Below are 13,524 nucleotides of genomic sequence, written 5' to 3'. Positions count from 1 at the left end.
GTGACTACCAGGTGCCGTTAACGCATGCTTTTATTTACAAAGAAATATATACTTCTTTGAAATCAGAGACGCTTGAACTTATTTTTTTGTATTGGAGGAAACTGTTTCAACAAAAAAGTCATTTCAGATCCATTTTTAAACACAGATGTGAAAACATGGTACTAAAGATAATAGTACTAAAACTGAAATTTTGGGGTGTTAACTAGGTACCATGTTTTCTTTTAAGTGTTTCACAAGGATTATCTCATTTAATCTTAAACAAGGACCTATAATATAGTTAAGGTATTGTTTTCATCCCTGTTTTACATATGGGAAAATCTAGGCTTTGAGAGTTAAGTACCTTTCTGAAATTAGTGAGTGGTAGAGCCAGAATTTGGACCAAAGTCTGTCTGCGTCCAAAGACATGTTTTTAACCTGTATACGGTATTTTACCAACAAAGTCATGAACACGATTTTGAAAATCACAAGCTTTGTCAGTTGAATCTAATTTTCTACAGTTGGGTCAAAGTGTTGTCAGAATAAAAAAAAAATCAAGCTATATTTTATATCCTTAACAAAACAGTAAAAATAAATTAGAAAAAATTTAGAGTACACATTATTTTTAGATTGATAAAATTACAGCTAAAATCGACCTTTGAGAAGCTAGAAATGTACACTGTAATAATAGAAATTAAAGAATAGAATGGTTAAGATTATATATATATATTTTTTGAATTTTATTTTATTTTTTTTTATACAGCAGGTTCTTATTAGTCATCAATTTTATACACATCAGTGTATACATGTCAATCCTAATCTCCCAATTCATCACACCACCACCTTCACCCCCCACCGCTTTCCCCCGTTGGTGTCCATACGTTTGTTCTCTACATCTGTGTCTCAACTTCTGCCCTGTAAACCGGTTCATCTGTACCATTTTTCTAGCTTCCACGTATATGCATTAATATATGATATTTGTTTTTCTCTTTCTGACTTACTTCACTCTGTATGACAGTCTCTAGATCCATCCACGTCTCTACAAATGACCCAATTTTGTTCCATTCTATGGCTGAGTAATGTTCCATTGTATGTATGTACCACATCTTCTTTATCCATTCGTCTGTCGATGGACACTTAGGTTGCTTCCATGACCTGGCTATTGTAAATAGTGCTGCAGTGAACATTGGGGTGCATGTGTCTTTTTGAATTATGGTTTTCTCAGGGTATATGCCCAGTAGTGGGATTGCTGGGTCATATGGTAATTCTATTTTTAGTTTTTTAAAGAACCTCCATACTGTTCTCCATGGTGGCTGCATCAATTTACATTCCCACCAACAGTGCAGGAGGAGTCCCTTTTCTCCACACCCTCTCCAGCATTTGTTGTTTGTAGATTTTCTGATGATGCCCATTCTAACTGGTGTGAGGTGATACCTCACTGTAGTTTTGGTTTGCATTTCTCTAATAATTAGTGATGTTGAGCAGCTTTTCATGTGCTTCTTGGCCATCTGTGTAAGATTATATTAATAAGAATATTAACTATTACTATCACTATGAACTCAGATTTAGTAGTCAAAAAGACTTGGGTGGCTTGAGGTGCTGGTTCCAGCAAAGTCCTTCTGGTCAAGTTTCTTAGCTGATCTAAATCTCTGCTTCTGTAGCTCTAAAATGGAAACAATTATGTTAGCTGTCCAATAAATTGTAATAAGAATTAAATGAGATAATTGGGTAGAGTGCTAATCATCATTAGTAGTGGTTTGTCTACTTTATATGTATTATTTATAGTCCTCACTAAAGCCGTGCAAGGTAGATATTACTACCTTTTCATGGTGATTTGTCTCCTCGACTACACTTGAGGGCAGGAATTATATCTTACTCATTTTTATATTCTCAGTGCCTGGCACAATGCCTGACCATAGCGCAGTTGACATTTGTTGGGGTGAATGAATGGAGATAAGGGTGGAAGCTAACAAGAGGTGATTTGGCAGAACAGATGCAGTGGATCAAGTCTGGAGCATGAGGAAGCAGGGCAGGGCCAGCGGTGTAATTTACGAGGTTGAGTGCAAAATGAAAATGCAGATCCCTTGTTCAAAAAAGTAGGAAAATATGCTAAAGTGCTGTTAAAACAGGTACTAAACACATAGCTTTTTAGTTTCTGTAGTCACTCAGTCACTCTCTCATCGTGGTATTTTCGTTTGCTATTTATTTATGTAGTTCTACATAAAGAAAAATTTAAAGAATTGCCACAATTATACAATATATACAATACATATACAATATATGCAACTTGTGTTTTGTAGCTCATATGCATTTTGTTCTTATGGAACTGCAGAATTGCTGCACAAAACTTAACTGTCTTTATTTTACTTCTTAACCAGTGCACATCTACCAACACTCTCTACCTTCAGCTTCCTGCTAAGTAAGGAAGGACTGAAGGGAAAGGAGCTCTGTGTCACTCCATTTCCCTTTCTTTCTATGTTATCATTTTCAGTGTAAGTGGTTGGTTAATACAGGGAAGTAACAGGAGTGTAGTGGGTTTCCTTAGTCATTCCTGTTTCTTTGAATCTATTGCCTTCTTTCTTAATTCAAAACAAGTTCTGGTTCAAATGAAAAGCCTCTCAGGGCTGTCAGTTCCTTCGCTTAATCAGTCTAGACAGAATAGGCCTTCCTCCTGCTTACTTTGAGTCTCTGTGAACTCCCACTCATCCTGGGGCCACGGGAATTCTGAGCTATGGGGCTGTATGGGAATGGGGAGAAAAGAGGGAGGAGGCATGCATATTGCACATATTTTCCCTTCTCACACGCGCTTCCTTGTCTTATCAGACTTCACTTACAAAACACAAATTCAAAGATTAAATTATTAAGAATTTCAAGATGATGACAACAAAGCATTAAACTGAGCACAGGACCCTGTGCAATTACACAGCTTGCATGCTTCTGAAGCTGGCCCTGAAGCCTGCTTACACCCAAAGGAAGAATTTCCTAGAAATAAACATTCTCAAATGTAGGAACTGAGTCCCAAGAGAGACTGTGGTATTTCTGACTCCAGAGATCTTTAAAAACAGCTTCATTTGCCAGGAGTATGTAAGTATGCTCATCCCTGTAGGCAGGTGAATGGACTGAGCATCTTCTCAAAGCTCCTTTCTACCTGCCTCTGTATTCTCTACTGTCATACCTCCCAAATCATGTAAGAAAAAATTACTTCAACTCTCTTCTGAATTTGATGAGATTAGAAGGTGTGTATAGTTGTTATGTCTATCGAAGTCATTAATGAGACAGGACATTTGATAAAAACATAACTTGGAGAAGAATGAATCAAAAAAGACATTTTAATACTGCTTGTTATGCTCTTCATCTTTAATTAGGTTGTGGTATTCACTTTGGACTTATACTATTGAGACAGCTTATATATCTTGAGAAAAAAAGGAATCCTTTTTCATTCTTTAAGACGTACGCATGCAGTATGTGGTTTTGACATGCTGGTTCACAATCCTCCACATTATGCCTTTAGACCTCACAAATAAATGTTATGTGATGGGTATCCCGCTGAGACGTGAAAATGAAATATGCAAACCTGAAATAACTTGGAAGGAGGGTGAGGCGGGGAAGAAAGGAGTCTCTGACCAGAATGTTGAAATATATCCCATATTGAAGTTATTATGATACCACAAAAATCTGAATGTAATTTAGACGGTTTGGTTGAGGGTGGATGGCAGAATACATTGTGAGAGGGAGAACTTTAGACATGTGGGCAACATTTTCAGAAGAGACTCTCAGTTCAAGGTCAGATGTCCCCACAGTATTGAGAGGTAAGAGAAAGTGCTCAGAAGATGTTTTATTTGCGGTTCAAACAGCACTGCATAATGGTTTGTTGTATTGTTATTTAGATGGCATGTGTCACAAGACAGGCTAAATACCATAGTCAACTCTGGAATATTTTCTTCTTAATAACCTCGGTTTCACAAAGCAAAAATGTTTAGAATTCATTATTGCTAATGAAAGGTAGTGTTCTTCACACTATATTATCAGTATTAAAAAAATGCCATCCCATTTGGAACAGAATTCATCAGTGTTTTCTTTGATCTGTCTCTTTAGTAACACTTTTCCATTTTTGCCACTTCTCAGTACTTTTGGAGGGCAAATAAATGCTGGTGTTGCTGACTATTATATGTGATTTTTTAAGTTGCTGAAAGTTTTATATACCAAATGTGTTTTTTGTAGGGATACTCCCTCTCACTTTAAGAAAAACGTTAAATGTTTTATTTGGCGTCTCCAAAAAGAGGTCATAAACATAGTTCTGTCGGTGGATTTGATAATATAGTATTATCCCTATTGTCTTCCTGTGATGCTGGAAAAGTTTTACCTAAAATAGTGTTCTATCAGAGTACCTGTTAGGGAAACTTTAAAATGAATTTTCTTACTTTTCTGAGGATATTTCAGAGTATTTGGATCCTCAATGCAGAATTTAAATACGCCTCTACTGACCCTCTATCCACTTGAAGCTCTATGGAAAATACAGTCTCCTTAGACTTACCTAAGTAAGTCTACTTAGGTCAATGTGTTACTGGTTTGAGCCTGAGAGAGTATTTAATTGTGATATTACACACATCTCCCCCTCATTATGCTGTACAGAAGCCAAAAGCTGCAAAACTACACATACCTCAAGATTGGCCTAAGAGGAAAAATCTTTTATCCAGTTCATTTGTTATCCATTTTTTCATTCAATGAATATTTATTGAGCACATGCTATGTTTCAGGCAGTGTTCTAGGCACTTAGCATACCTCAATAAACCAAATAGACTTGGTACCCATCCTTTGGGGATTTACTTCAACATTACAAGCAAACATATTCTAGTCATATTCTGTTGTAAACATATTGGCTATCTAATATGGTAGCCACTTGTCACATGTAGCTGTTTAAATGGATATTTAAGTGAATTAAAATGAGGTAAAATTAAAATTTCAGTTTCTCGGCCACACTAGCTGTATTTCAGCTGCTCAATAGCCACATGTGGTGAGTGGCTACCACATTGGACAGTATAGATACAGAATATTTCCATCATTGCAGAAGTTTCTGTTGCATAGCACTATCAGTCATTAAGAGGGAAAGGGTTTTTTCAGTTGAGTTAATAACTTAAGCACATTTTAACAAATTAGTGAAAGCAGGGTAGGATACTGCAGCCCTTATTTCTGGTATTCTGGGATCAGCCTGGTCATTTTCACAATAACCATATATTTTCCCAGGAACAAGAAACTTCTCTAGGGAGATGTGTGCATCTGCATAAAGGAGAGGCAAGAATCTGGCACAAGGGCTGCCACTCCGCCTTCATATGGCCTTGGTAGACGTTATAATCATCATAGACTCTTTCCTGTTGAGCTGGCACCATGGCCTCAGAATCCTTTTGAATACAGCACTCTAGGTAGTTACTGTCCCTTGGAGTTGGTATGTGGCTGAATCCTTTTTGCCCTTCCTAATCTCTATACAGATCTGCTTCTTATTTTCCTAGTAAACAGCTTAGATGACTAAGATTCTGTACGGTGAAGTCCCGCAGATGGCAGGAAAACAAGGAGAAGCAGTGTTGGTATTTCCAAATGGCTGTCTCAAACTTCTTCTGCTCTAAATGTTCACGTGTTCCACCTGATTCCAGAGGAATCTCTAAAGAGCAACAGTGCACTGGTTTGGGGGCCTGATTACGTACAATCCTAGAGTTGGAAGGAATATTGGCACGTTGCATAGCATCTTGCCTTTTTCTTTTCTTTCAAAGTGCATTTAATATCTTTAGTAACTGTTATCTGCTATTTGAAAAAAGAAAAGCTTTATTGTGTCCTTTAGAGGTTTAATAGTTACCTTCCCTAGTACTGAACTTTAAAATCCCCTGGGAAAGTTAAGATGGAAATTTACATCAGTGGGGGAAGGAGATTTGGACCTTCAGCCTTACTTTTTGATTGATTATTCCTTTTACAAACTGAGATGGAATGAGAAACTTATTTTTAACATTTTCAACATGTTTCATGTGAGAAAACAGATGTTTATAATAGGAAATCCTATTGTGTGGAGGGACTTATCAAGACTCACTTACAAGACTTAAAGACTTCTACGTCACAGGTCAGATTTGATGCAAGGGCCATTGTGCCGCCTGTCTGGATTGAGTGATGACTGAGATGGCTAATCATTACTATTATTAATGACCTCTTCTTAAAAGGCAAACAAAAGGAGGAAGTCTGGTGTCAGTATCAAGCCTGCCTTTATGACTGCTAAAGTATCATCACAATTATAACTGTCTATGGGAACATAGTGCAGAAAGTAAATATTTTGGTAATTCCCATGATCTTAGCCAGCAAGATAAACATGAAAGAATTAGTTTTATGTTCATAATGGCCACATACTCTGTGTTGTTGCTAGTTAGGTGCAACTGGTGTTATGTAATACTTGACTAGAGTTGAATATAATGTATCTCAGAGCTTTTCTGATGACCTGCTTACAGTTTTAAGAACTGAAATAGTTGAAATACATCAGAATAGGAGCCAAGTAGAATACATTTACAGGTGGTGACGTGTAATTTTTTAATCTTTCCTTATGTATATCAAATATGAAACAGCGCTTTAATGGACACATTTAATATTATTCATGCATTTAAGAATAAAGAGACTAAGTAAACGAACAAAGAATTGATTATTTGAAGCTACACTCTCACTGTATGTGAGATTCTTTGTGAAATAAGGTGTGATTTAATTATAAATAAGTAAAGTAAGTAAAACTCACACTACCACAGTGAGGAAAATAATGATCATCGCCATGCTTATAATGCTTACCAATTTGATTCCTGGCTGGAAGTGTATTTACTTAGTTCAATTTCCTTAAAATACCTTTACTGTGCCTAACTTGAGTCTACTAATTACAAAGAGATGATTTTGCCATTTCTGGGACCTTGCATTCTTTTACAAATGTACACCTGGAAATTGGTGACTCTTTCCTCTAAAACCGGCACTCCCTCTTTGCTGTAACCACATGCAGAGCTGCACCTCCAGGTTTAATCAGTCACCCTAGCCTGTGGTTGTTCATCTGGAAATGTTTCTGGGAACCCCCCTTGGCTTGCGTCCTTGTTATTCTACCTGGTTTTCTGTGGTGGCATTTGAAGTAGCCTTTCTACCCATGTTTTTGCCTTTCTACCCACGTTTTGCCCTGCACATCTCTGCAAGACTCAGCCCACTGCTCTCCTGTCACACATCTGCTTACATACTTTCCATGGCTCTCTTTGCCCCTGGTCGAGTTTGGATTCCAGTGCCAGGCATTCAGGACTTTCAGTCACTTGGCTCCACTGATCTTCTTTCCGAAACTCCTTTTCTGCGACTTCCCAGCTTCCCCACTTTGTTCTGGGAAAGCTGACTTTGCATGGATACGCAGCTTCTTTCCATCAAGCAGGGCTAATAGAGCTTTTTTTCCTCACCTAAAATAGTGTCCTCTCTTTACCCTTCTATCTACCCTCTTTAAGAGGCAGATCAATTTTCATTTCCTCCCTATTTATTCTGGCTTTCATTCTCTTGTGAATTTCACTTGGGGGTATGACATAATTTAGCTCTCATTTTATACTCTAAAATTGAATATGTGCTTGTCTTGTATTCTAATTTAAGGACAGATTCTTTTATATCCCCACAGAATTAAAGCTTAAATTAAGCATATAGTTGGATATAAGATCTGTGGATTGCTTGATACCCCATTTACTTTCATAATGTTTCACACAATTACAGATTGTCCTCCAACAACTGTGTAGCTTTTTAAAAGTCATTTTTAAAAAAGGAAGCAATCTATTTCCATTTTGAATTAATCCTTTTTTTTGCAAGCAACCTCAAATTTTTGGGGCGTTCTATAAGAGAAAACTTGATCTTTCCTGTACAGATGGTAAAAGATATAGGTAAACTGATAGCCAGACCACCACACATAAATATTTATACATATTTTCATTCACATATCCTGTAATTCAACTCAGTTAACATAAAAATTTTCAATCTTACCAGTGATGAATATATGCAAGTGTAAACAGCTATTAGGTACACTTCACCTTTATTGATTTAGTCAAATTTGGTAATAAATACTACTAACAAGACATGTAGTGAAATAGACACACCCAGCTATTTCTGATATAGTCTTTCCAGAGAGTCCTCTAGGAAAATGTGGGTCATAAGACTAATCCAACACTTGGGCACCAGTAATCTAAGTTAATGCACTGAAAGTAGTAAACTAAAATCCATTTGGTACCATAATGTTTATATTTATAATTATGAAATACCGCAAGCAACCTAAATGCTAATAGTTGGAAAATACAAACTGTGGTATATCAGTTGAATAGAATATTATGTCAGACTGGGGTTCACATCCCTTTTAGAGCAAATACTTAACTAGCTGGGTATCCTTAGGCAAATTACAGAACTCTTTAAGCATTGGTTTCCTTATCTGTACATTGGTGAACGAGACCAGACCCCAAGGACTGGTCCTGCTTCGAAGAGAGTTGAGAGTGGCCATCCAGCTTTGATTTCACCTTACTTTCTCTTTATATTCCTACTGAACCAGTAAATAAATGGTACAGAGGAAGAACATGACATAAAGAAAGTGAGTGAACTTGGCTCCCCAATGCCTTTCTCATGAAGACATGCCCAGAGTTTGATGGAAAACACAGTTGGTGCCGAGTGAGGAATCTGCCAGTTCAGAGGTGCTCAGAACCAGAAACTCACTGCCCTTCGCACAGTTAGGTTGGGAGAAGGGCCATGTCAGCATCTGAGGAGCTGTTACACATGGAATTTCTCTTTACATTTCAGGTATATCCTTTCCTCTACTATGTGGTTTTTTTTTTTTTTTCCCACGTAATCTGGCTTTCCTTAGGTTTGGCTATGGTCTACTATTCATGATTTACTGAAACACAATAAACATTGAATAAAAATATGTATAAAATAAGTTTTTTCTTCTTCAGTAATACTTATCCAAATTCTATTTCCTACACAAAGTAAGAAAGTTACATTGCTCATTTGGTCTCAGTGAACTGGACCATGTACTGAGCCTCCTTTGGGTGTCTTCACCATCATTTTTAGATTCAGGGTTTTGATGTTTAGTTATCTATGTCAACTGGAAGACCAGAATACCACTACTACCACTACCACCACTACTACCACTACTACTACTACTACTACTACTACTACTGCTATTATTAATAATACCACAGAAGTGCTAAACCGTATTTAAAAAAAATATTACTCATGTGAACTCATTTGGAAACTACTTGTCAAAGATGTGCAGATGTATAAAAGGTGTCCACCTTTTATAAACCTCTTAAGGTTCATAGGAGGACTAATTGAGGAAATGTACATAAAGTGCTAAACGTGGTGCTGGGCATATACAGTCTCCAAGAATTACTAGCTCTTGTTACTACTATTTCAACAATAGAATGCCATCCATTGTAAGTGACAGCATTATTTTATGGACCACTTAGAAAAAAAACAAACACTGCCAATTAAACTATGACATAGTGTGTTTTATCACTTAAAATTTGAGCTAATTATTGAAAGATTTTAGACATACATTTTATCATATCTTACTCTTGAGCCTCAATAAGAGGAAAGCAGCATAAATTGGTTAAGGTATTCCTGAAACTTCTTCACATTCAAAGTTTGATTCTCTGAAGTCACCTTTCAACTACAGGTGATCCCTATCCGTGTTTTTACACACAGCATTGTCCTGTGTGCCACAAAGAGCATTTTGATGCAGCCTTAAGAGTGTACCATTGTTGCCTTCATGATTTTTTTCTGAGTCCCTAATATCCATTCTAAAAGTTTTCCATTTTGACTAAGCTCAAAGCTTCGTTTTTTCCCTTCAGTTGAATCATATATTGGTGCAAGTTAAGAAGCTTCTATCCATAGTTAGCAAGAAATTTTAGGCAAATTGATGTTTACTGCTTTAACAATAGTCCTGTGTGATACATTAATTAATCAAACCACATCTATCCCAGAGATTTGGCAATTTCTCTTACTTCAGTTGCATTGTTTGACAGAGGATAGTAATCTGTGTGCATGTATCTCAATAACAAAACATAATACACTTCTCCTATCTGTATCTTCTTGTTTTACATCCTGGAAGGCACTTAGCTTTTGCTTTGAAAGAACATATGGAATTGTTGTCATTCTTCTGTCATGAATATTTGCTTCACTAATGTCAAATTTATACTTCCAACTGTTCTATTCCCATGCCTTTCCGTGCACACAACTTTTTTGTTCAATGATGAGTCATAGTATAATTTTGATATTTTAAATGATAATCAGTTTGACAGGAAAGTATGGCCATTGCACATCCATCAATTGAAGTGACAAAATATGAACAGCTAAGACAAAGACTGCGCATACACAGGCACTGACAGCAGTAGCATGACTGGTGCCTGGAAGCCAGCGGTTGTCAGACGCCGCCGAAATTGACACAGTCTATTTCAGAGATGTTAAAATGTGAAAAAATTGCTCTGGAATTGATGGAACATAATTGTAGGCACAGAGTAAAAGATTTTAATTACAGTCATTTTTTATTAACAGGAAATTTGTGAGTGGTTTGAATTGGGGACAGGAAGTTATAGGAAAGGGCAATGCCTTGGTGTTCCATCTTGGAGCAGGCATCCTTAACCAGAAGCAGATTTCATATAAATAGGAAAGATCTTACCAGTTGTTGCGCTTTGAAGAGAAAGCTGCAAATAAACTGTGAGAAGTAGTGAAGGTTGCTGTCATTCTTAATTTGGCAGATTGCATAACATGATTATGAAATCTAAGCTTTGATTTCACTGATATGTCATTTATGAGGACTGCAGGAACACAGGTCTTCTCTCCCACCACAGTGAATGAGACTATGTGGATGAAATCACTGATATTGTGAGCAGGAATATACTTCACTTTCTGCATATAAAGTGGTGAAACTTTCCAGTTTCCTACGAAATCTAATTTCTGTGGTTTAATGGCAGTGATCAGTTGCAGTGGTTAGTTGTTTTCTAACCCATTGGCTGTAAATTCAAAGTCATAAACATCTCTATATAATTTTTAGCAATCTCAGAACCACATCCAATAAACTTCACTAATTAGAAGATATCCCTGTTTTGTAGAGAAATAAGGATAGAAATTAAATACACACACACACATAGACAGTCATACACACACAGAAGATATAGGCCTGCCTCCTCCAATTCAAAGAAATGTAAGAAAACTAACTTATTGAGCGTTATTAAGTACTACGCATTGGCCAAGGACTCTGCATACATTACCCCATTTAACCCTCACTCTGTGCTGGCTGCTGTTTGTGCTTCACCCGTGTCTCTCCACCTCCTGCCATTCCTGAAAGCTTCTACATGCTGGACACCTGCAGTTTTGCTGCTTGAGGATTCTCCCTGTTTGGCAGAGGCTGTGCAGCCACATGTTTGATCAGTGACTGACAGGGGTTGGTGGATTAATACGCCAGCTCCCTCATCCCTCCAGTTGGCAAAGTCCAAGGTGCATTACACACCCAGAGTAGTCCAGCAGGCTTGCACCAGTTACCTACAGTAGTAACTGCTCACAGCCCAGCAGTTTATTGTCTTCTCCCCCTTCCCCCTCTCACTCACTCACTTCCCACCAGCACCTCTTGGATCAGCTGTCAGATAAACTACTTGCATCCACATCCTTCCAATTATAAATTTACTTCCAATTTATAAATGAGGAATTACTTCCAATTTATAAATGAGGAAATATGCCCAAGGTCATATAGCTAAAAAATAGCAGAGGCGAGATTTGAACCCAAGCTAAGGAGCTTCACAAAAATGAGAAACCTGACTCAGTGGGGGAACTTTTGACAAGGTGATCATACTGAAGTTTTATTCTTCTCCAATATGACTACTTTAACAAGGATAAGTAAAATTTATATTGTGTATTATATGTACCCATGCTGGATTCTATATTAGAAAATGCTAACAAATTTAATCTACTTATTTGCTTCACATGACACTAAAAAGAACTCAAACTATATAATTGATTTTTTCACAAAGTTGACGGGAAGGTACCTTATTATGTAGACAATTACTATTTAACTTTGAGATTTGTGCTGCTGTGTTGCTGTTATCTTAGCTTGATTGCTGTGAAAAATGACATGAACATTGAATGGTGTACAGTCAGTCACTTCAGATCCCATTTTCTATATTTTTTTCTTCAGACTTGAATTCTATTTGAAAGAAAATAGAAATAGAAATCTAGTATTTGGACCTTCCTTTTGCTGTTTCAGATCCACCAGTGGCTTTGACCAAGAAAGAAGTAGGTAGGCAAATCTTAAAATAGTGAAGCTTCTGGGTGGTCCTGAAAAGTACAAACTAATTAAAAGGAAGAGAGAAACACAGAAGGAAAGGGATCCTAAAGAAAAGTGCTTTACACTTAAATCAGTGGTTTCATGTGTTTTGGGACATTTTTTCTTGAATTTGGTTATTTCCTACTCTTTGAGATTTTTAAGAACACAGCGTTGTTAGGGAGGAGTTGATGCCTTCAGTTTATTTACATGGCTCTTCTCTTGTCCTAGCTTCAGTAAGATTTTCCCCAGGCTTTGTCAGATATATGGGTATTTGGGGAGTCTGTGACCCCATGAATCTTTTAAAAAAATAATTTATTTATTTATTTATTTTTGGCTGTGTTGGGTCTTCATTTCTGTGCGAGGGCTTTCTCTAGTTGCGGCGAGCGGGGGCCACTCTTCACCGCGGTGCGCGGGCCTCTCACTGTCGCGGCCTCTCTTCTTGTGGAGCACAGGCTCCAGACGCGCAGGCTCAGTAGTTGTGACTCACGGGCCTAGTTGCTCCGCGGCATGTGGGATCTTCCCAGACTAGGGCTTGAATCTGTGTCCCCTGCATTGGCAGGTAGATTCTCAACCACTGCGCCACCTGGGAAGCCCCGCTGAATCTTTTGATTCCATAATAAGAATGGGCTCTCCAAGTATTCTCAGTAATGAGTCCTTGAAATGAGCATCTATAACTCAGACTCATCAGAGTCAAGTCTGACCATTGTTATGTTTTCAGGGGATGTGGTGTCCCAAGGCCATTCCTAGATGTTAGTTACAGTAGTCTATGCAGGTGCTAAAAGCTTTGACCCATCCAAACTGGCACAAATCATAGTGCTTTTTGATTATGCAGTAAAATCTTATTTAATTGTATACAGTATAGACTGTTCACTTGGTTAAAGAAGCTGATTTGAATTTTGGTTCCATGAATATGTTAATTGTGACCATAAATTTTCTGGGGGAAGACATCATATGATATTTTCTGCCTAAGGTGATCTGATGAAAATAGATTGAAAGGCACACATGATGAAATGGGAAAAAAGTGGTCTGTAGTATAGTGACCAAGAGCATGGAATTTAGAGCCATACAGTCCTGGATCCCATTACAGCTCTTACTTTTAATAATTGTGTCATTTGTGGTGAAATGCTTTGCATCCAGCACCTTAGTTGAAAGTTACAATACCAATTTAACAAGATAATTATTTACAAATAATATTTGTAAATTTCTTAGCATAC

General features: G+C 37.4%; 1 protein-coding gene across 7 annotated transcripts in view; it reads left to right on the top strand.

The window, feature by feature from the left end:
• The window catches only part of BBS9 (Bardet-Biedl syndrome 9), a 446,338-nt gene that overhangs the window by 362,564 nt on the left and 70,250 nt on the right, over window positions 1-13,524 (top strand). The gene's annotated exons all lie outside the window — the stretch shown is intronic.

Source organism: Lagenorhynchus albirostris, chromosome 8 (genome assembly GCF_949774975.1).
Source record: "Lagenorhynchus albirostris chromosome 8, mLagAlb1.1, whole genome shotgun sequence".
NCBI lineage: Eukaryota > Metazoa > Chordata > Mammalia > Artiodactyla > Delphinidae > Lagenorhynchus > Lagenorhynchus albirostris.
The sequence above is the reverse complement of the archived record's forward strand: the minus strand, read 5'-3'. Positions and strand labels throughout refer to the sequence as shown.